This window comes from Rhipicephalus sanguineus, chromosome 7 (genome assembly GCF_013339695.2).
Source record: "Rhipicephalus sanguineus isolate Rsan-2018 chromosome 7, BIME_Rsan_1.4, whole genome shotgun sequence".
Lineage (NCBI taxonomy): Eukaryota > Metazoa > Arthropoda > Arachnida > Ixodida > Ixodidae > Rhipicephalus > Rhipicephalus sanguineus.
Window position 1 is genome coordinate 100518992 of NC_051182.1, and position 25146 is coordinate 100544137.

Consider the following 25146-nt stretch of genomic DNA (forward strand, 5'->3'; position numbering starts at 1 on the left):
TAAATCTATATGGTGAAAGAACGCGTACAGAGAGAGAGAGAGAGAGAGAGAGAGAAAGAAAGAAATAGATAAAAATAGACATATTAAGAGTAAAAATGAAGAGACAGAAAAACATATAAAGAGAGATAACAAAATGGCTCAAAGTTTGCACTAAGCCGCGCAATGCTCGATACTCAGCAAAGCTGATCGGTCTCGTGCCTATTCATTGCTGTATCTAGGCAGAACGTTTGCTTCAACTTTTGTTTGAACCTGGCTGCAACGATGTTGAACTTTTGCTTGTACTTGGCTTGAGGTCTGCTGTAACGAGGTTGAACTGTTGCTTGAACTTTGCTTGCACTTGGCTGTAGTAATGTTGAACTTTTGCTCAAACCTGGCTTGAACATTAGCCGATTTCTGTGGCACATACGCGTTTGTGATGATGGCAGTTTTCTGATAGGTCGCATAAATTTCTGTTTCACATATCCGTTTGTTGGGCCATCTTTTGCCTTCTTCATTTTTAGTGGACTAGTGGTAAGTAGTGGAATTCACCAAATTTTTGTGGCGCATGCCCGTTTATAATGATGACAGTTTTTTGGTACGGGGTAAATAAGCAACGATTTGCTCAACAGCTTCGCTGTTAATAGGCAGAGAAAAAAAAAGGTGTAAAAAGAAACACCCCAAAAAGAGATAGAAAAAGATAGAGCAACACAGGAAGAAAAAAAGGAGAGGAAGACTGTGGATCGAATAAAGAGAGAGAAATAAACAGAGAGAGAGAGTGAAAGAGAGAAAAGAAAGAGGAAGCGAGAAAGAAAGAGGGAGAGCGAGGAAGAAAGGCAAGAAATATAAAGACAGAAAAGCAAGAAAAATTATTATAAACGAACAATGACAAAAAGAAATAGAAAAGGTAGAGAGAAAGAGAAAATGAGAAGGAATAAAAGGAAGAAAGAAATAGAAGAATAAAGGTAAACAAGGCAGGCCACTCTGCTCCAGGCTTGGCACCACAAGTGCAAATCTGCTTAATTTTTTAAAATCATTATAAAATGCAGAGCAGTTTAGTTATATTACGATTTTCTGCTATAGCTAACTGGCAACTGCGCACCATGGGCACGTATTCATAGAAACGTCCTGGCAAAAAATTTCTCGCAAGAGAACATGTGAAGCGATCTTGATATTAGCCGCATGGTTAGTAAAGTCAGTTGGCGAGTAATTAAGAACAGTTGAGAACGCTAACCTTTGTGAATTCTGTCACTGATGCACCTGCATCTTAAAAGGGTGTTTTTACGTGTGTTTAACGTGCAAGCAGAGCAGCACGGATAGCCTCTTGTCCTCGACCAGGGTTGCCAGGTTTGTCTACTTTGCTGTAGGCAAACCTGGCAACCCTGGCTTATTGCATATTGCAGCCCTGGCTTAAGGCTTATTACTGTAGTGGCATGACAAAATATCCTTAAAAACATTTTGCAACTGATTAAATACTATGGCCGGGGTGTGTTACCTGCTCCCAAGATTAAATTTGAGGCTTGCAGTGTACAAGGTCAAAAGTTTTCAGATACGTGGCTGAAATTGAGGGAAAGCTGTTGCATGAGGTCTGCATTTTCCGGCCGCCTATTGCTTAATGAGACTGAACCGATGTTGGGAGTGAACAGGACAACCGGAAGCGCTCCGTATTGCGCATCGAAGGCGCTCAGCATGCAACGAACACAGAAATAAGATTGTCCAACACAGTGTTTGCGTCCTTTCTTGGAATTATTTTCAGGAATTCTAACTGCTCGGATTTCGTCATCACGCAAGGAGTGATCGCGCCAGCTACTTGGGGGAGCCACGCGTCAACTACCTTGATATATTGCCGCGTTCCGCGCAGTGTCGGCGCACGTGGCCCGCTTGCGCAGTCTCAAAACGGTAGCCCGCGCCCTGCCCCGGAGAATGGTTAAGTGCTTGCACTGAAGGATACACGCGATGCTGGGCAGTGAAGTCCAGCAGCAGGGCAACTCGAGTGGTAGCGTCCATTGAGATACTACTACAATTAAGTATTGAATTCACAGTAATTGGGATTTCAGCAGACTCATGCTGTATTATTTGACTGCCACCAAAAGGCTATTACTTCAAGTGCTTTTCAGAAAACTCATGCAAACCACGTGAAGACAATGCCACTTTTGCAACAGCAGAATGTACTTCATCATGCTGTCAGCAATTAATGTTTAAATCTCAAAAATTCCCTTTTTAAAGTGTTCGCACCATAATTTTTTACATTTTTACGAAAGCGCTCTTAATCGCCGTTTAAATAAATACATTTCACGTATGCGTGGCTACTTTTGGCTACTTTTAATGCACCTGGCTTAACTTGGCTGCCTTTTCGGTAGTTTTTCCGAATGCTTGACTACTTTTTGTCTTTTCGACCTTCCAACCGTGACCTCGAGTAGACGTCAAGCCCGAACGAAAGTAAACTCACAAGGTCCGTTGTACTCTCACCTAAGATGACCGGAAGGTGAAAGCCAGCTTATTTTTCTTCTCAGTCGACATATTTTTCCTGCCTCACCACCCTCCGAAAGCTTTCTGCTCCAAACGAGGTTTTCCATGGCATCCAGGATCGGAGGTACCTCATTTGGTTTTGCACTGCCTCTGTGATCACCCCACCATTGACGAAGCTGCGATGTCACATAATTATGTCATTATGTGACGTTACCCTAGGTGGACACCTCAACCATACTGCAAAGAAATGAACGTCTGCGCGAGTAACATTGGCCGTTCGAAACCATCGCAGAAGGTACACTGCAAGACCTGCTGCGAAGCGCCCGAAATTAAGCCATAATTCTACCTTTTGTGAATTAGCGAAGTACTCACCATGCGTCGGCATGTTAACACGCGCAGCTACCCAGCTAATCACTTTGTTGATGCTTTTGCTGAAGATGATGATTAAATATGTCAGCACTTTGGAATAGGTAGGCCTTTAAACCACCTACTTGTGAAATTCACATGTTTTGACGCCTGGTGCAATTCTACACTTCTGCCATGCACCATTACCCGTGTCAAGGAGACTCCTCACACTGCAAGACATTCGTATAGGGTTCTTATTTGTGAAACACTTCCATGTAATGGCATTCCTCAGTGGTAGAACGCTTGCTTGCTACGCTGACGGCCTGGGTTAGATAGCCACTCTAACCGAACGTTGCCGTTACTTCTTTATTTGTATCTATTTCGAGTCTTTGCTAACGAACGCTGATTTTCGGCTTACACCAAAGGACGCCGACAACAGAATTTCTGCGAATCGAGATCTGTCCTGTGTACGTCTCTTCTGTTGTCCATGTTTTTAGCGCAGCCATGAATCAATTTACAAGCTCTATAAAGCTTGGGAGTTACAACACGAAGGCATTCCTGGCGACATGCAGCTTGTGAATCGGGGTCTGTCCCAAAGTTGTGGCCCTGACTATTTTGTGTACTCAATTAAACGCTAGGTGCACGTTATGCACAAAGCAACGACTCGCGTACCAGTAACCGCGCCACTTTACCGTATGTTGCAGGGATGAGTGATCGCTTTGCACCTGTTTCAAGCCCACACAATGTACAGGTAGTGCATGTGGCAACAAACTGACGAATTTCCTTGTAATCATGAAAGACAAACTGACAGAAGAAGAATTCCCACGCGTTGTCTAGAGCTTCCCAAGTGCAGTCTGTGACCGAAGTTACGTGAGCGAGACAGGCAATATTAAACAAAAGCTCAAGCAGCACAGGTGCGATATAAGAAAGAAGAAGGTATCGCGCAAAGATCTGACAGAACAAGCAGAACACCATTACTCATCGTTGAATTAGATATAACACGTTCAAGTTTACTATTTCACTGTGCATTTACTATTTCACTGTGCCTTGCATACTTTCCCCTAGGGCACAGCAACGGGAAAGTATGCAAGGCCGTTCAAGATGACACAGCACAGTCAATGAATAACCGCGGTTCCAATGCTTCATAGTGAACCACACTGGGCTCTATTATATTTTCTTTTGTATTAATATTTTAATTCTTATTCAATAAAAATCAATTGAACCCCTTTTTATAAGTTTAAAATAATAATTCTGATAAAACTGCTATTGCACAAAACGAAAAATTACCCTCTGTTCTATCTTTGGAATATTTTTTTCTAAGCGACCTGGCGCTTGGCAATTCCCCTAAGGTGGGTGTGAGTCAAAATATTAGGGTCTACATCTACAGCTACATTTGCCATGAAATTGATTGGAATAAAATAAACATTACGCCAAGAAAAAAAAAAGAACAAGTCTTTTCGCCCTATCTTGAGTCTCTGACAACCAGGCCATTGCAGACACTGTTAATCGCAATCACGGCAGGTTGTCACACGTGTCAGGTTGTCACACGTTGCCTATGTCCCATTTTAAACCAAACATAACCCGGCTTTTTCGCCAGCGTCTGCATTACGAACAAGGCTACCGCGCGGTAGCCGAAACGACTCTGATTTTACGAGCCTTTCTCGCCGGTGTTCCTTTCTATGTTCTCACGTCTTTTCCCTACCGATGGGTTTCCGTTCAGCTGTTATTTAACTATACTGAACAGCTCCGTCGTATCAAACTGGGTACCCAGCTTCACGTGTTGTGTGTATTGTAGCATGTATGGGTGCCGAAGTACTTGCTGGAAACGTCCTGTGATACCAATGGTATTTGAATAAGGAACCTTTGAGGTTGAAGGAACAGGATTGAAACGCTAACATACAAATAATAGATCTATTGCACCCATTTCATTATTTTTGTGCCTTTCATCTCCCAGATTTTGCTTGCTAATTTCTAACAGTGACGCCTTTGTCAAGGATGGCTGACAAATGGGTGTGGCGGTTCATGATTGAAACTGTTGAAGTGCGCGAATAGGACAACACCTAAACAAGAGACGGCGACATAGCGCAAACTAGAAAGAGAAATTTATTTCCCTGAACACACAATTATTATACAACCGCAGAGCCCACTGCACATGCACTATCAACTTCGTGAATCAAGCTATTTGCTAGGTAAGTTAACAGACAGCCTAGTGGCGCACTCAGGAGCTTGTCTCAAAATGTTTGAAGTTTCTATAAGGTCTCTTGTGAACTTGTCATACATGGATGAAACAACGGTACATGTACCGAATACAAGTTGACAGTCATATGTCTAAGAATGAATCGCAAGCCATCCGTGACGCGCATTTTTTACATTGTTGTTGTGTTCCCTAAATCTTTAATTATTAGACCTTCTAGTCTTGCCTTTAAAGTTCTTACCTTAGAAAAGGGGAATCATCCAAGCAACGTTGCTCCTGCGAAAACATACTTAGGTAACCTTATGTTTATTGGTACACGCCTTTGGCTTCCTATCACTAATATTGGTGTGGCACAAGCTGAGACGTTTACCAGGAGCTGAAAACACTTTTACTTTCAATCGTTCCAACACTTTTCTCAAACTGTGTGATATTTTGTGGAATTACGGGATCACAGTAATATTTATCGATTTCTATGGCCTGTTCAGCTAAAGGCGACTGTTTTTCACCAAAGTTTGAGGAACAGCCTTTTGAACATTTAAAAAATAACCTGCTTTTGAGAACCGGTCGCACTGTTGTTCAATAAATACCGCGACTTTATGTTGACATGAATGGCTATAACATCAGAGAAACAAATGTTGAGAATAGATCTTTTTATTAGCTTGGAGTGTACCGAGTTGTAAGGCAAGACAGCTTATAGAACTGAGGTTTAGAGCGCTGTTAACTTATACCCCTGAAACACGGGTACTCCAAAGTCCTTTAGACAAAGGGACATCTTCCGGAAAGGCGTTGAGGCGCAGTGACACACGACAAAGGAGTAACTCCTTTCCGGCAAAGGTTCTTTTCCGAAAAGCAGATCCCGCAACTACTTTTCGGGCAGTAAGGGAGTACTCTCGCACACAGTGTGCAGAGCTGATCAATAGAAGAAAGCGTGTCACAATGCTAGGTTGCCCCGTGATTTCTTCCCATAGAGAAAATGTTTTCATTTTCAGTAGTGAAACGATTTGTTAAACAGTAAATGTTTACAGTAGCTATACTCTCGCACGCCCGCATCACGTCACTGGCGCCGCCACGTTGGTGTCTTCAGTGTGTGTTATCACCGTGCCTGCAAAACCCGATCTGCAAGGTCAACTCGCTTATCGAGGAACACGCGACTCGACGCTACCTGCGAGTGCGCTGCAAGGGACGCTCATCGGCGTGTTTGCCATACGCGGTCCGCGTCCCACAAGAACGCTTAGCGATAAGCGCATCGAGTGTGCGCTGGCTTCGGTCGCCTCTGTTGTGTGCATTTGTTCGCTCTTGTAATGTGAAGGCGCGTCTCTGCGCTCTTTTGTAAAGACTCTGGCGAGTAGTTTGATTTTCGCCTGCGCTGCGGTAATCTAACCATCAAGAAATCCGAGAGCAACAAGCGTCAGGGTTACCGCAACTCTTCCTTTATCGCTGTCGCTAATTACTCCGCTAAACCATCACGTGATCACAGTTGTGTGCATAATGCTATGAATAAAACGCGGCACGCCGGCACTGACACAAACGTGAGAAAGGACGGCAAGAACGTGGGTACCAAAACACCGACTGCTCATAGTTGCAAAACCAATCGAGGTCGCTGCGAAAATGCAAAAAAAAGAAAAGAAAAAAATACGATCGTGAGCAATATAAGCCGTCAAACATTAAAAACAAACGTTTTCGAGTTCTGGTATCGCTAAAAGTGATCTACATGCGCAGGTTTTTTTAAAAATACATCGCTCGCACAATAAGCGCCATTTATTTTCAGCGTTCTTCTGAGGAACCACCTAAAGCACTAGTCCGGTGCCGTGTGTCATCGGCGCAACTCCTTTCTGCAAATGGTCCATTTGGGCGACAAAAGTGGTTTACTTCAAAGCACTTTACTTTTGCCCGTGTGTCAGGGGCATTATATAAAAACTGTGTTCAAGGAAATAAACTTCTGGTGGTAGTTGCACTCTGCGTGTTGTGTGATCTTTTAGTCGTTTTACAGCTTCCGCATTTCAACACTTTTGATCCCTTAGCCGTGTGCTGCTGGCGATTTCTTACTCGCGAAATTTCATATGAAGAAACTGTAGGACAGGAGATAATCAACGACATAAATAGATTTTAAATGCCAAGTATCATAAGGCCGAGCTCAATCCGGTGGTGCGCGGATTGAGCCTTACTGCGCATGCGCATACCCTCTCCACACACCTCCTCACCCCTCCCCCTCACCCCTCCCCTCTCCCATACCCCTCTCACCTCCCCTTTCCACTCTTCCTCTGAAACGCGGGCTAGACATGCCGAAATTCTCTCCTGCGCAACGCCGCAATGAGCTCGAGCACATGCGCGTCCCCCCCCCCCCCCTTCTCTCTTCTCTCCTACGCTGCCCCCCTCTCGCCCGCCTGTCGACCGCGTTCCCCGCTAGCCCTGTGAGAATTAACGGCCAGGCTAGATGGAAGATACGACGCGCGTAGCGTCCCTCTTCGCGTTCCACGACGCGAGGTCGGTAGCATGCCCAACGAACGCCAACGGAACGCGATCGTGCAAGTGCTCCGGCTTCGCATCGCCTCATGGTCCCCTTTAGCGGGAGATGGTGTAACTTTTTCTCTTTTTTTTTTCTTGGCAGCCAAATATAGGGAACGTACAAATGTTTGTTGGTTCAAACACTAAAATTCTTAGTGGGAGCATGCTCGGCTTGGAAGATCCCTGCGTGGGAGTGACTTGCAAGAACGGTTCCTTGGGGCTTATAGAGTAAAATAAGATTTTTTGTTTACATTTACTGTGGAGTCGCTTCATTACATTTTGTGAATCCACTATAGCAAGTAACCATCCAATTGCCGTCATGATTGTTTAGGACGTGGGTGTTTTATAATTCAGAAACACGCAGCTCAGTTCCATCTATGGCGCTTGATCACCGAAATAGGTGGGCTCAATTACCGAAAGTGACTGTTACGTTTGTGACGCCATCTTTTTTTGCTACTTTATACTCTCTTTAATTTGTACACAGACTACCGGGGAAAGGAGACGTGTGCTCCAAGCGTACAGGTGGCGCGTGCGCTGCTCAAACAACGTGTTCGTTCTATGAAAAAGCTGACTAGAGAAAATGAAATATCACTCGAACAAAATAATTGTGGAGTACTATGGCTCACGAAATTAAATCACACAACTTAGTAGGCTGCGAATCCTACATTAGCATTTCAATAGCGGAGCGGCACACAGCTGATTGGTTATAAGTGAGTTAAAAAACGAAGCATACTTCTGCGTAGTATTATCGTCATGAAGACCAAACGTTTTAATTGTTTTGCATGGTTTGTCAGGCGAATAATTTGGTTAAGTAGCGATACAATCATTCATGAGGATATTGCGATATCGAACAGCACAGGAGGTGTATGCTATGTGTTTTATTAAATATGCTTCAAGGCCACACGACTGCTTCCTTCGGCAACACAAACGGACAAAAAACAATGAAGCAAGTGCAATGTGCCCTGCTAAAGTCTGCAAAAAAGGGAAGGTTCAGTTTGCAGCATATGGAAGTCGTCAATGCATGCAGCGATGCTTATTTTGCAATAGTAGTGAATGTTTGGTTAGTTGGTAAGGTCGCATGTTTAGGTACAGCGCTTATTTTGCTCCAATATCACATGACAGCGAAGGTTGTGATGAGACAGAGCCCAACCGGCCCATCCATCCATCCATCCATCCATCCATCCATCCATCCATCCATCCATCCATCCATCCATCCATCCATCCATCCCATCCATCATCCATCATCCATCCATCCATCCATCCATCCATCCATCCATCCATCCATCCATCCATCCATCCATCCATCCATCCATCCATCCATCCATCCATCCATCCATCCATCCATCCATCCATCCATCCATCCATCCATCCATCCATCCATCCATCCATCCATCCATCCATCCATCCATCCATCCATCCATCCATCCATCCATCCATCCATCCATCCATCCATCCATCCATCCATCCATCCATCCATCCATCCATCCATCCATCCATCCATCCATCCATCCATCCATCCATCCATCCATCCATCCATCCATCCATCCATCCATCCATCCATCCATCCATCCATCCATCCATCCATCCATCCATCCATCCATCCATCCATCCATCCATCCATCCATCCATCCATCCATCCATCCATCCATCCATCCATCCATCCATCCATCCATCCATCCATCCATCCATCCATCCATCCATCCATCCATCCATCCATCCATCCATCCATCCATCCATCCATCCATCCATCCATCCATCCATCCATCCATCCATCCATCCATCCATCCATCCATCCATCCATCCATCCATCCATCCATCCATCCATCCATCCATCCATCCATCCATCCATCCATCCATCCATCCATCCATCCATCCATCCATCCATCCATCCATCCATCCATCCATCCATCCATCCATCCATCCATCCATCCATCCATCCATCCATCCATCCATCCATCCATCCATCCATCCATCCATCCATCCATCCATCCATCCATCCATCCATCCATCCATCCATCCATCCATCCATCCATCCATCCATCCATCCATCCATCCATCCATCCATCCATCCATCCATCCATCCATCCATCCATCCATCCATCCATCCATCCATCCATCCATCCATCCATCCATCCATCCATCCATCCATCCATCCATCCATCCATCCATCCATCCATCCATCCATCCATCCATCCATCCATCCATCCATCCATCCATCCATCCATCCATCCATCCATCCATCCATCCATCCATCCATCCATCCATCTATCTATCTATCTATCTATCTATCTATCTATCTATCTATCTATCTATCTATCTATCTATCTATCTAGTCGCCTACGTCAGGATGCTCTCGTGATCGCCTCCTTAACTTCGTGTAAACCAAAATTGGCATGGCAGCGTGAGAGGGTTTGAGGAATATGACTGTGTGGTCATGACCTGAATCACATGAAAATCCTGTCGTGTACGTAGTCAAGCTTTTTTCTCAAGACACGGGTGTCACATATCCGTTTACCACGGGCCGTGGAATACGGGTATGCCCGACAGGTGACTGACAATTTATTTCTACCCAGGTACGGCGAGAACAGACATTGGTAATTTAAATGCAAGAGTGTTAACAAAAGCCAACACCGGCAGCGTTGACCCGGCGTACGCATCGTATCAAGATTAGGATCCCAGTAGGAACCGAACCCAAATATTCTGCGTGGCCTTTAGGTATTTTACCACAGAGCCACACCAGGTCTAGAAATTGCCTTATAAAAGCACCCTTTGCAGGCGTAATGTCGTTGCAAAATCGATTGTGATTTTGGTGGTGGCTATCTAATTTCATAACAAGAGAATAAACACTACATGTGTACTCCTGTGATACAGGCGCCATGTCAGGTGCTTCCAGCTTGGCTGCTTCTTGTGTTGCTGCTTCTGTGTTGCTGCTTCTTGTGTTGCTTCTTGTGTTGCATGTCAGCTGCTTCCAGTGTTGGCTCCGCATTTAGAGCAGTCTAATAAACATTGCATTTGTGATCCTACGATACAGCAAGCTATGTTCAAGCGTTGCTCGACGCCGGAGGAATAGGCTAACGAAAGTTAAGTGTGATAGTCACGTCACGGCACCGTAAAGTTCACTTTGTTTCAATAATACTGAGATATGCACTCTAACGGAAGTTACGTCACACCATGAGTCACCCTTTGAGCGCGAGTGTAGTCGACGTGCCTGGTAAACCCACGATGCGCACACTACTATATATACACTTACAAAAACACGTCGATCCACCCTGAAACGCACGGCTCGAAGCCAAAAAATGCATATAGAACTATTCGCTGACTGCGACGCAGGGAACTGATTCCCACAACGCGTGGAATCTGCCGAATTTTAGTGCTTTCAATTTAGGCAATTATCATTGCAGAACAGTGAAACACAAGTAATGTCCCATGTGCCTCTCTTGGCTTAATTGTCTGTTAGTTGCAAAGGTGAACAGAGGTGTCAATAAATGTTTCTATCACTCCTATGTGCAGCTTTTTTTTTCTTTTACAAAAGAGTCGTGCCTGACGCTGCGTTCCTTTGACATATTTGTAGCCATCAAGCGTATAAGCAATAATTTGACAGCATTTGCATATCGAAAAAAAAAACATGTCATTAAGTTTTATGTCTTCCTGTACTTCGCAATACCTTTTGTGTTTGTATGTGTGCTTACGAGAGCGTTAAAAAGTATATCAGCGGCTTTCCTTTTTTGTTCAGCTGCAACACCACGAAGCCGTTGGACCGAGGTGACAGTTGCGTTCACGAACGTCACAGAGGAGCTTTCCCGGAATGCTGCATGTGGGTGCGCGCATGTTAGCGGTTACCAAAAATATCTTTAAGTTCTAAAACGCTGTCATGCTTTAATCGCTGACATATCACTAAAGCAACATGCGGAATAAAATACATTTTTTACCAGTTTGAAACCGCTTATGTGAAGCATTCCCGAACCTCAATAATTGAGAGGACATGTTTAATCTATTCCGGCAAATGAACGTATGCCATGTCTCTATATGGTGAGGTTCCTATGTGTGGTCATTACGCTAAAATCCTATTAGACAGACAGACAGACAGACAGACAGACAGACAGACAGACAGACAGACAGACAGACAGACAGACAGACAGACAGACAGACAGACAGACAGACAGACAGACATATAGATAGATATATGTCTGGGCACTGGGGAGTGATGTCTGTGTTGTAACGGCTCAGTCACCACCGTGATAGGTACGATCTCGTTTGTAGCATGCGAAAGGCCACCGCGTGAGCGCGTTCAAGCTTTGTGTGCGGTAAGGGGTATTGGCTTCTGTAGTTGTGGTAGTGAGAGGTGATTTCGTGGAAGGTTAGTAAGGGGTCGTTAAACTGTATGTCTGGACCCAGTTCTTCAGTGGCTGATTGATTGTCGCGGCGGGTGATGTCTCGCGCTAGGTTATGAGTCGTTTTCTTGACGTTGGATTGTTGCGAGTGGACGTCTTTGCCCATGTGGACGGGAAACCAAGAGAGGTAGTGCGAGCCCTGCGCTTGCGTGTTTGTAAAATGTGGACTGCTTCATGCGCGATGTTGCCGGTTTCCTTAGCCCGAATGGCGGCGCGGGAGTCTGTGAAGGCGCTGGTGTGCGAGGGGTCGTTCATCTCTAAAGCTATGGCGCTGTTTGCTAGCCTAATCGAGGCGGCTCAGCGTAGGCTCCGTCGCCGTCTACTACCGAGAGTGCAAAGGTGTAAGAATTACCGTATTGCGCCGCATGGGCAAATATTGCTACGCCCAATTCTTGATTTATTTTGATGTATTCGGGTTTGACCAGCAAGGACGGTTATCAACGCTCGACGCTGTCCGCGAAGCAGTGTTTGAGAATCTTCGCGATTGTAGTAGATCGTTTTCTTAAGATTGCGCGCCGCACGCGAATGCTTCAGCTTTGTCGAGAGATAACGCCGCCACCAGCGATATCGCTGGAAAGTTCAATAGCGCCTGTATAAAAGCCGACGCGCTTGACCGCTTGTCAGTTGATCGACGGTCGACGCTCTGTTCGCCGCTATCAGTGCATACCGGGTGTATTGCAGTAAATAACCTTTGCGTTTCTCGGCCACAAGTTCGGCCAAATAAAGAGTTTCATCTTGGACACGTCGCCTGCGGTCTTCGTCGACGTCACGACCACGTGACATCTGGTGGAGGTGCTGCTCGTTCGTGTTCCGGACGCCCCCGTCAAGCCGTGAACCCAGCCCACGTCGCGAAGAAGACACCGACACCATCAGCGACAGTCGAGCCAGCCGCAGACTGGAAGTACTACCACCTCAATACGGACCCCTACCGGACAAGACCAGGATCACAACGAAGAAGACATCAGCCACAATGACAGCCGCTGTGGCGCCTACAACGGTCGTCATGCATCAACCGAGGGAGCCGCCGACATTCCGCGGATCACCACGCGAGGATCCAGAAAGCTGGCTGGAGGCATATGACCGGGTCTCCACGTTCAACAACTGGGACTGCGACGAGAAGCTACGCAATGTCTACTTCGCCCTTGAAGATGGCGCAAGGACCTGGTTCGAGAATCGAGAGTCCAGGCTAACACCATGGGGCCTCTTTCGCACCGGATTTCTCAATACCTTCACGAGCGTGATCCGGAAAGAAAGGGCTGAAACCCTTCTCGGAACCCGTTACAGCTTCCCAATGAGAACATCAGACTGTACACCGAAGAAATGCCCCGCCTATTTGGCCATGCCGATCCAGCCATGTCCAAAGAAAAGAAAGTTCGCTTACTGATGCGGGGAGTGAAGGAAGAACTTTTCGCCGTACTTGTGCGCAACCCGCCGAAGACGGTCTCGGATTTCGTTTCGGAGGCCACCACAAACGAAAAGGCACTATAAATTCGCACTAGGCAGTACAACTGCCGCATTCCTACGACGACGTATGGGGAGGTTCAGGCGCTGCAATCTGATGACCTGCGTGACACCATCAGAGCGATAGCGCGGGAGGAGATGCGCAAGCTGTTGCCTTCAGCGCAGCCTCTAGTGCATTCGACCGCCGACATGGTCCACGAGGAAATCCAGCAGTCGCTGGGCACCCCCGAGTCAGCGCAGCCACAGCTGCAAGCAATGAACCATGCTGCTGCAGCCGACGAAGCGCCCCCGATCCTCGTCCACGTCAAGACGCCGCGCCGCCACAGCACTTGTGCCGCCAGACGCCGCCGCCGTCATCACCACCAACACCTTACCATCCTCCTATCGCCCAGCGCTATGCCCCGCGCTACGCCCCAAGGAAGACCGACGTTTGGCACGCCCCTGACAACCGCCCGCTCTGCTACCACTGCGGTGAGGCCGGCCACACGTACCGCCGCTGCCAGTACCGTCATATGGGGCTACGCGGATTCGCCGTAAACGCGCCGCGCCCGCAGCCAGGCGAACGGCCTCGCGACTTCGACGACTACCTCACCGGAACACAGTGGCAAGAACGACGACCTTCCCGCTCGCCGTCGCCCGGCCGCTACATGTCACCGCACCGCCAGCAGCAGCAACCGATGGAGGTGCGGTTGCTGAACGACGAAATGCTGAAGATCCTCCGCCGTCGACGACGACGCCGCGACGAAGTTCCGAGCCCCCGCCGCACGCCGAACGACGCCGTGAAATCCAAACTTTGCGACCGGAAGCAGACCTGACGACGAAACACGGAAGCAGTGGTGCAAACCGACGTAGCCGTGACCCGACGCCGCGACGTAAGCGCAACGCGAGACGGTAGGCTAGCGACCTGGACGTTCTGATCGACGGCCACAACGTCACCGCTCTCGTAGATACTGGAGCCGACTATACCGTCATCAGAGGGCCGTTTGTAGCAAAGTTGAAGAAAGTTAGGACTCCTTGCGAAGGCCCCGAGATCGGGACCCCTGGAGGCCATCTGATAACGCCGATTGGTGTCTGCAGGGCGAGAGTCACCATCAATAACCGGACTTATCCTGAGAGCTTTGTAATCCTACAAAAGTGCTCCAGGGATGTGATACTTGGAATGGTCTTCCTAAGTGACCACGGCGCCGTCATCGACCTGAGGTCTGAGTCGATAACACTAACCTCAGACAAAGCGCTCCCGCCCCACGCGACGCCAGGGAACCATGCATTGAATGTGATAGAAGAGCAGGTGACCGTTCCGCCGCGCTCCAGCATCATTATTTCCGTCGGCACCGAAAAACATGCGAAACTTGAAGGCGTCATCGAGGGCGATCAGCACCGACTCCTGAACCGTCAAATTTGCGTCGCACGAGGTATAGCCGATCTGCGTGACGGTAAAGCAAAGGTAGTGCTGACAAACTTCAGCCACGAATATAGGCACCTCAACATTGGTACGACGGTTGCCTACATCGACGAATGTGTAGCCACCAGGGATGCTTTCGCCTTCGTCGATGCTGACGAACCTGCTTCGACGAATAGAGGTCCCGAACCAGATTTTGACGTCAGCCCGAGCCTTCCGATGGTCAAGCAAGATCAGCTCAAACTCCTGCTGACAAAGTGTGGGTATGGACACCTATTCGTCGGCGTGGGCTCTCCGAAAAGCTATAGTGAAGATACTTCGGACCTTACTCAGTTCTTCGACGCATCAATGAGGTTAACTACGAGGTTGTTACGGATGGCTCTCAGAGTTCAAAGCGCCGAAAACGTTCACCAGAAATTGTTCACGTGCTTCAGATGAAGCCATACTTGCAGTGACTCACTGCGCAGTCTTAGGGGCGAAGCTCCTTAGGGTGTGGGTCGTTCCCTCCTCTGTAGTAGTAGTAGTAGTAGTAGTGTAGTATGTATGTATGTATGTATGTATGTATGTATGTATGTATGTATGTATGTATGTATGTATGTATGTATGTATATAGCCATCTCTAGTTTGTTGAATTGCTCACTAGATGAGCACTTCACTAGATATCATAATTTACCAGACAATGTAGTGTTCCTTCATTTAATCACACTAAAAGACATACTTTGCGGGCGATGTACTCTAGTGAGTTTCAACTTTTCGTCATAATGTACATGCTAAAGAAATTATTGCTACGAAAAACGCAAAGCACACCTTGAGCAAGATGTTTGGTTTTGGGACGCTTTATGTGCAGCAAACGCCGTGCATTGTTTGCGAAGCCGGAGCACTTGCACGATCGCGTTCTGTTGGCTTTCGTTGGGCATGCTACCGACCTCGCGTCGTGGAACGCGAAGAGGAACGCTACGCGCGTCGTGTCTTCACTCTAGCCTTGCCGTTAATTCTCACAGGGCGAGCGGGGAACGCGGTCGCTCTTGGCGGGCTTTCTCTTTGGCTCGGGAGCGGACATTTCCCTGCATTTCACCGATCACAAAGGGGTGATAATGAAGGGACCACGTAAACCAACTGTACACTAAAAGTTTGATGTTTAATATATACACGGTGTTTCACACTCTTTATATTATGTACTGGGCGAATTTCACAGAAGAGTTTCACGGTTTACGGATGATTCCCTCCGGAGCTTCGCCCCACTCATAATCATTCACCCCGTGGATATGCTGTAATTTTTTTTGCCTTGCTTTCTGATCGTTTAACATCGGGGCGATGTTTCTTTTTAAAGGGGGAATAATGCCCCGCGTATGTGCCAGTGGCGACGGCAACGAAGCAGCGCAAGTGTTCCTAGCGCATCGCGAGTGTTCCTAGCGCATCGCGGGGACGAACGAGATGTTGCAGTTTCTCTGAATGATAGCACGTGTTTGCCTGTCGTTCTCCGTGTCCTCATCGATCCCGCGTCGTTACAATATGGTACAGTATAAGCATCACGATCAAGAAGTTTAGGGGCCATAGTCTCATGGTAGAATAAAATCATGAAGATCAAGAAGTTTGGGGGCCATAGTCTCATGGTAGAATAAAATCATGACGATAAAGAAATTTCTTCTGTATTGACTTCGAATACAATACAGCAGTAATCACTAAGAAAGACCGACGCAAGCACTTTGATTACAATGCGTACCCGCCGAACCTCTATCAAATATGTTTTTTTTATATATCGGCCACCGCATTTGTTGATTCTGCCGCTCCTAATAGTCTTTTTTAAGGAAGAGGATGACGTGTGTTTGACAGCACGGTTCGAAATTGTCCAGAGATTTTACTGAAGTTCCAGATGGGAAACTCTCATGCGCGTATCTGAAATTAGGTTAAGAGCTGAAAAATACGGGTTGCTAATTTTAGTAGTCCTGCGTTAGTATTATAGGTCGTAGCATTTAGTCAGTAAGGTAAAGTTTTTTTACGGTCAGTGAACGCCTAAAAGAGAACAGCGTGCCATCGTGAATGACTAACTTTTACATGGATGTCATGGATGGTCATTGCAGTGTATTCGAAATATTGCTGGCCTTTTTAAGGTAGGCCTCTTCTTCCACACCCATAAGTAAAAGACGGAACATTTAGGAGGCTATTCGCAAGAAATATAGGTTAAAATCTGCGTCAGCGCTACATTCGCGATGTTCGCTTAGGGATCGTCGGCATTCTTCAGTCGGCCTACTTTTTGTTAGGTGTACGTCAGAGAATACCGTTTAGTTGTTATATGTCTTCCCCAAGTACCGTTTCTTTTCGTGAACCAATTTTTGTACATGTCAGGGAACCTTTCTGAAATGCACGTGAAGGGTTCTGTTTTTCACTGGTTGTATTCCGGTCTGTCTGTGGCCAAATGTATGTTAGTACCATCTCAAACATTCATGAATAACCCGACCCGACTTTTTTTCTGAACAGCCCAATGTAACGCTTATATTGTTTACGAGGTGCTTTGTGGTTTGGTGACATCATTAGGAGAAGTGGCATCATTACTTTACCAGGAAACTCAAAACGTAGATCAGGCCTTAAAAATACCAACGAAACAACTAAGACTATATTGACAAAGAAGCGCAAAGAGCAACAGATCTACAGAATGCGCTTTGCTGAATTGAAAGCGAAGTATGCCACAGAAGTATTCAGTGAAGCTGTCTCTACGACACTCCTCACCCTCATAACCATTTTGAAGCTTCCCATTGATGCTAAATATACAGCCGAAATTGCAGACAGAATGGATAAGCTTTTTGACATCCTTAAAGATTGGGTGACAAAAGAAAGCAGTACGACAAGTCGATGCATGGAATGATGAATGGGTCGGAATGGCCTATCTTTCTTGAGTCATTCTTCAACTAGATTGTCCAGTGGCATTTGGTAGCACTCAGGACAAGCAAAAACAAACTATCATAGCTTGGAGCATCAAAATGAAACATTTGATGTTGCCGTGGAGTGTTTAGAAGAGCAAGTCGATTTCAGATATCTTTTCACTCATCGATTGCAGAAAGGCCACACCAGAACATTATGCAAGAGTCTTTATTGTGAATTTTCACGCCAATGACAACTGCTCATGGACAGCACAAGTTCATCAAGGCAAACGCGTTCACACGGGTGTGGAACAAGTGTCGGATGCATCGTTGGAAGACCAGGCTCTGCAGGAAACCAAGATAATTCCATCAGGATTGATATGGTGCTGATACAAATAATAATGAACAAGCAGTGCGTCCTTACAAACTGTGCATGCTATACATTTTAAATGTTTTGCGCCAGTGTGGGGGCGCGGAGGATGTTGAAAACTGTGTAGAAGACCAGAAGAGACGGAATAGTTATTAGAGTCGAGTCAGTGCATTCGAATAAAGAGGTCGACGGGTGCGCTTTACAATGGAAACGGGGGCTCATACATTCCTCCAAATTTTGAACGCACTTGTTTTAACATCGTCCTTTTCTACTAATATTTAGCAGTGATTCTCTCAATGACATGCACAACTGGGCAAAAGCACTCGTGGTTTGAGCATTTCCTACCGCAAAGTTATATGTGAATATTGGGTTGGCTTGCTTTGACTGTTTTATACTTGTGACTGACCAGCGCGTTGAGTAGAAGCTGGGCAGCCAGCTCTTCGTCTTTCGAGGCGTGCGAGGAACGGGAAGACTGTGGCGTGAAAGGGCTTGGCAAAATCCACAAGCGACACCACGTTTCAAGTGATTGGTAAGAAGTTGGGCTTCCCCTCTCGGCGAGAGGGGAAGCCGTTTTGCGCAGCTCCATGCTCGCCGACCACCTCTGGGCAGTCCTGCAGGCCCGCAAAGCAGCGGAGAGGCAAGGCCTCGATGTCCAGAGATGGGAGACCTGAGCCAGGGCCATAAGTCTGCCGGATAATCAATAAAGTTTGCGCCATATGCGACGCCTAATCAAATGTTCATCAGAAAAAACAACTACGATGACCGAGCGTACCTTGCTCGTGAGAGGCAATTTCTCGCACTTTATGCGGCGCAACCACACAAACGGACAGCAACTGGTCGCCTGCTCTGGATATTTTTGTTGTACTCGAAGGCCACATGTGCCCCAGCTTGCATTATACACAAAATAAGGCCACATCGATGGCGTGAAGACGTGGTGTGCGCGAGCAATAGCTTTTTCAGCGCGTCCGCCGAAGCCCGGCGTGGACCTTCTATGAAGAAAAGCCATCACGTGATGCCGAGTGACCCGTCTGCGGCGTGGCGGCGCACATGAGGCCTAAAAATTATTGATATTGGGTTTTACATCCCGCAACCACAATATAATTACGAGGGACACCATAGTGGAGGGCTCCAGAAATTTTGCTAATACGGTGTTCTTAATTCTAAAAAGACAGGGCGTGCAAACACGGACACAAGAAAGAAGTCAGGACACCACAAACGCCGACTAGCAACTGAAGAGACGCACAACGGCTGAAAAGAAAGAAGGCACGAAAACTTATCTGCGCATGCCCATGCAACAGGCGAACCTATCAATCCGGCACGCGTGGCGGTCTACGTGGAAGATAACTGTTAAGGCATTTGATTTCATCCTTATGCAAGTTAATCGACGGTTGGCTCACGCACGCGCTACCACTATTCTCGATATGCCATGCTTCAATCATCAGGCGCGTTTCTTCATTTCTATGACGGTACAACACTGCGCATTCATCGAATTTTGGCGTGCACTTACAATCTCGACAATGTAAAGATAGACTAGAAGGTGAGCCTCCTGGCGTTCTTAACATGCACCTGAATCTAAGTACCCTGGCCTCTAGCATTTCGCATCCACCGAAATGCGGTGGCCGCGACAGGAATTCCATCCCGTGACCTTCAGCAGACGAGCGCGATAACCATAGACCACCGTGGCGGGTCACAATAAAGGATTGCGGTACTTTCCAGGTCCCAGTGACCTTACGTAACCACGCTAGGCTGTGATCGCCTAAAAAGTGGACGAGCCTGTACGTGCTAGTGTCACCGATAGGTTTGTAATGAATTGATCGACCGCGCGAAAGTCGCTTCTCTCGCTGCAGTGGTCTTTTCTTGCACCAGTGTTTCGTTGAATTTGGCCAGGTTCGATGCTACAAGAATTAGCTGCTAGCTTTATTTCGCATAACATTCCCATCTATTGCTATAGAATCCATTGGCGCCTTTGGGATCGGATCGTCTTATTTCTAAAAACCATCGACTCGAAACCACAATCTATTACATTGCTGGGAAACCGTGTATATTTGAAATGTGTACCTCAAGAGACCGTGAAGACGGATTTTTACCTAGTGCTATATTGCATCAGATTTTTGTCTATAAGGAAAGGAGATAGATTGTCGTTTGACCTAGCTATGCTAAACAACCTTTACTGCTTGTAGAGGGCCCGCATGGTAGGTTTTCATTGTGAGCGGGTTTCAGGGCCCACACTAATGCATTTTCGAGAATGCATGTCCAAGTGTTTTGAATTTCAGGAAGTACAGAATAAGTACGCGTGGGGTTCTCTAGGGTAAAAACCACGATAATGGCGAAGAAATTTGAAAGTCGTGTCTACCGAGAAGCGCTGGTACACTTTATTGTTTCTACATCCTATAATCTGCAATGTACGTGATGTGCACACAAAACCAGTGCAAGAGAAATAAAAAAAAGCGCGCAGCCTAGAGGTTATTACACTCGTCTCCGGAGAAGTTGAAGCCCGGTAACGGGAAAAAAATTCGTTTCTTTCATTCATTTATTTTTATACCAATCATACTGCAGCCTTAAATTGCAGAGGGGTGGACGGAAAAACGGACGATTTTCACGTTGAGTCGGGCTATAAGTGCTTCCGCATTTCAAATAACGTCATAATATTATCTTAACAAAATCACAGCACGTAATAACGTCACAGCACGTGATAAAGTCGCAGCACGTAATTACCTCTTAAGAGTCACATCTCTCTGTTGAGAGATGTGTCAGAAGAACCTGTTCTTCAACTTACTTGTGAAAGAATAGTTTTTCTTGATTTACTTGTTTTTCATACATATGACAAGCCTCAGTTCAGTGCGAACTTGTGTCAGCGGATTTTGCTAAAACTGACATATTCTGCAAAATGTCTATTTGTAGACTCTCCTTGTGCCTATGATGTTATCCCGTGCATGACACGAATGAAATGTCAAATGAATAAATATATGCATGCTCACCACGAACACACGTTAATTTGGCAGTACGTTTTATACCTAGCGGGATTACGCTAAAAAACAAGTATTTTAGAGTATTATAGCACGCTCTCTGTAATGTAGCTAAAGCTGGAAAGCGCCTTTCTCTACCACGGGACCAGTGTCAACACTCGAGAAGCAAGCTGTTTTCTATGACAAATAATTTGTATCCTTACACCTACGGTTCGAGAACATTTCGAAACAAAGAAAAGAGACGTCACCTTTAGAGACGTCACTGTGTTTTTTCGTCATCGTAAGCTCCAACGTCATTTATTTTCAAAGAAACACTGCGGGTTCGACGATGTGTATCTTCTACTGGAGGGAATTTCTACTGGAAGGCATTTCTGGAAGGCATGACACGCATGAACTGTTAAATGCATAAATACATACATGCTTACCACGAACACATGATATTTTGGCAGTGCGTTGTCTAAACTATACCGAGAGAGATTGCATTAATAAAAAAGGAATAGAGAGTATTATGGCGCGCTCGCTGTAATGTAGCTCAAGCTGGAAAGTGCATTTCTCTACCATGGAATTAGTTTCTATGACAAATAATTTGTATCCTTACGCCTACGGTTTGAGAACATTTTGAAAGAAAGAAAAGCGACGTCACCTTTAGAGACGTGACTGTGTTTTTTTCGTCATGATGAACTCCAAAATAATTTATTTTCAGAGAAAGACTTGTGATACCACTGTCAGTACATGTGTCTGCCTGCTCGCGTTACGCACCTATGTAAACACGCTTTCCGCACTATATTGAAGTTCCGCCCAGCTTTACGACAGCTTGTATTTTATCTAATGCTTCCTGGAGGGCATTTCGCTTATATGTATCAGGCCCACCCTTTGTCCGTAAGGTGACATCGTATGAATAAACATCTGCCCCTATACCTTTCAGATTTTGCAGCTCACCGGCAAGCTTTCTGAGGCACATAATAAAATGGTTGCCAGTAGCGTGCATCTATTTGAGTAGTCAAAACTTTCGGACGTAACCGAGCCCTAAGTTATACTAGGTCTCCTGTTGCAAATAATCGTTCATACTCATATTCTCGTAGACTGCCGTTAATCGATTCTAGGCCTTTCAATATAACTTAGTGTGATAATGCACTGAATGCCCTCTTGTTATCCTAGTACCCACAGAAGAGTGTATCTTCTCATGCCTCTTATTTGTTCGTTACATATAGACGCCCAGCCCACGCCAGCACCAATGACCCCTTCGGTTACCGTTATAGTGGGTGCTGTCATTACAAAGACAGGATGGTGGCGCTGAGAATATAATGTTAATGAACTCTCGAAGTAAATGTGACATTTTCTGCGGTTCTGTTCATGTGACGTGTCTTAGAGAATAAATGAAAGCTCTAAATTATGGGAACATTTAAATATAGGACGGCGCCAAAACTACGTGTTCGCTGTAGTTTGCTGTACGGCTGTGAACAACGGCGAGAGTCATATCTCAAAAAAGCTGAGCACTGTAGCCGCAGAGGCTTCTCAAAAGATCATCATTTAAAATTCCAGTTGAATAACTTTAATTACAACAATTGGGGTCTTTGCACCGCTTTGAAAGGCTATCACTTACGTTCTTCATGCACGTTATCAGCATCGCTCTTTTCTGACGTGCGTGCGTAGTTCTGGTATTTGAACGTATGAACTTGCTGTCGCCAGTACATGTGCGTAAAAATTTTACGAAAGATTCGCTCCGGAGAGGGCCACATGACTCGCCATTTAATTGCTGCGTTGATATGTCTACTGAAGTTTTAACTTTAAAGTTCAAATTGCAAAATATCAGCCATCCCGAGGCAGCCATTGTATCAATGTATTCAGAAAAATAAAACTACCGAGCAAATATGTTGACTATCAGCACTTTTGTATATAATTAAACACCAGTCAGGCTACTTCACCAGGGTTAGCCGCATGACTGGCGGGTGTGCAAATGAGCCAAACTGCACATTTTCTATCTGCCATATGACGACTAAGTGATCCTCCAGGAGGAGACACCGCAGCGATATAGCGCCACTACTATAAAAATTACTTTCTTCTGAGTTACGCTTATGCGTGCATTGGTGAGTGCTTCAGATTCTACTGTTAAAAAGAGGAGTAGCTGTGTGTGAATGTTCTGCAAACATTAACTGCTGAATATTCATGTTAGGGAACTCACTACGAAAGAAATGATTTGCTCAGGGACAAGTTGAAACTTTGATAAGCCATGTTAACTCGCATAACTTAGGCCCAGACACATTGTGTTTCAAGGAAATATCTTGTCAAACTTCAGTTCTATAGTTCGAGCTGGGTGGGAGGTTCGTGAGCAAAATATTGCCTTCTTGTGCAAATGACTCGCACAGATTGTGAGAACAGGGTTTGCTGCAAATATCTAAGGAAATTCTGTTGAGATAGACATACTCTGCAGCGATAAAGGAAGCAAGTACGGTTTGAAGAAAAACATCCTGTTAATATTTTGATCAGCAGCAACTGTAGTATTTTAGCGGCTGTGGGCGAAACATTGGTCATGTGCAAAATAAGAAGCTACTCTCAATTTAATGTATTCCATGCATACCGCTATTCATAACTTAGAATTAGTTTGAGTGATGTGTTTCAAAATCTCGGCACACGTTTTTGGCAACATCAGTGTTTTGGCAACATCAGAAAGAAACACATCACTATTAGAGCACATGAAACATGCCACACGGAATGCATCAAATTCTCTGAATGAATAAAATAGTTGTTTTTATTGTGCTTAGTAACAAGAAAGAAACTTACCTTCACGGCCAGTTGACCTCCGGTATACCTGCAATCTTCTTGCGCGTTATGTTAAGGGCAGGGCCCGTATTGACTGCGCTTTCTCTTAGTCGTGTGCTATCACACCGCAAAAATAGGTGTGATACAATCAATTTGTGTGCACTGGCTTGCCTGTGTAGTATAGAGGCCAAGGTGACACACGTTTAAGCCATACCATCTAATTTACATAGCTAAGTAATGTGACAAAAAAGAAAGCAGACTTAATGACAGGGAAGGATACAAGTGAGGTCACTTGATAACACAACATATGAAGTGTGTAGCAACGAGGCTATACTGTGTCAGCACATCTCATATATTGCGTCTCAGCTTCTTGTTCCAGGCACACCCTCAAGCACTGACGCACTGTCGCGCTATTTTTTCTTATTTTTCTTTGATACTTATACATTTATTTACGACACAATCATAGGACAGCAAGAAAAGTGGAGTTCACTCAGGCTCACTCAATGAATATATGTTGCGCTTAGGGCTCACTTAGACTCACCAAAATGTTCATCAACCGCACTCACTCGTACTCAGACTAACCGATATTTTCCTTAACCGAACTAACTTGGACCATGCTCCCTCAATACTTTTAGTGGTCATGAAACTCCCGCGTAACTCGATGAGAGAGCTTCATATACCGCCCGTTCATTCCGAGCCGCGGCGCTGGCGTGCTATAAGGGGGACGAGGAAGCCGGCTGCTGCTGGGCGCCATTAGCGTAGTGTTTGCGCGGAGCGGTGTTGTTTCTACTGGTTGCACCCCTCTTTTTCTTTTCGCGGTCACCTCGTCTTGACAGCGATGCCCAACGCCTGCTGCGTACCGGGCTGTCGTTCGGGATACAAGGGCACCCTCGAAAAAGTCTGCCTGTTCTGTTTACCAGCTGACGTAGAACAACGCGACAGGTGGAAACGAGCAATCCCGCGACAGGAGACTGTCGGATTTTCGTTCGACTCCAAGTACGTTCGCGTGCGCGAAAAAAACGCCAAGCCTGCGCTGAACCCGCAGCACAGTCACAGCGAAAGCTGGAAGAGCGGCGTTTCTAGAGCCCGTTAAGCTCTCTTGGGGCTACAATACAAGTGCACTAGAAAGGTACCCACTACGCCATAAATCACAATTTTGTGAAGTTGGGAAGCGCCTACTAAGCCATTATTCGTCATTCTGCGGAGAAGCGAGGCACCAGCTGCAGGTATGTAAGGCATTATGTGCACTTTGTTGACGCGACGACTGATGACGATGAAGAATTATGGCTCAGCCCTTTGTAATGGGTTGGAATCTTTAAACGGCCCACCAGTTATGTAATTTGCATTGGGTGACGCCCGGTCGCTATTTCCCTCTCCCGTCATGCTGTATAACATACGTTGACGCGGGAGAGAGATGGGGGGGAGGGCGAAGAACTTTGCTGAGACCCCGAG

The 25146-nt window shown here is 46.0% G+C and overlaps 1 protein-coding gene across 6 annotated transcripts in view; it reads left to right on the forward strand.

Annotated features, from left to right (window-relative positions):
* LOC119399671 (uncharacterized) overlaps positions 1-25146 on the forward strand; it is a 109581-nt gene that overhangs the window by 22382 nt on the left and 62053 nt on the right. The window contains exon 1 of one of the 6 annotated variants that reach the window (XR_005184923.2): positions 22856-23021. The exons of the other annotated variants lie outside the window; for them this stretch is intronic. The gene's annotated coding sequence lies outside the window, so the exon portion shown is untranslated. Of the gene's footprint in view, positions 1-22855; positions 23022-25146 lie in introns of those variants that run through there. 6 annotated transcript variants of the gene reach the window in all.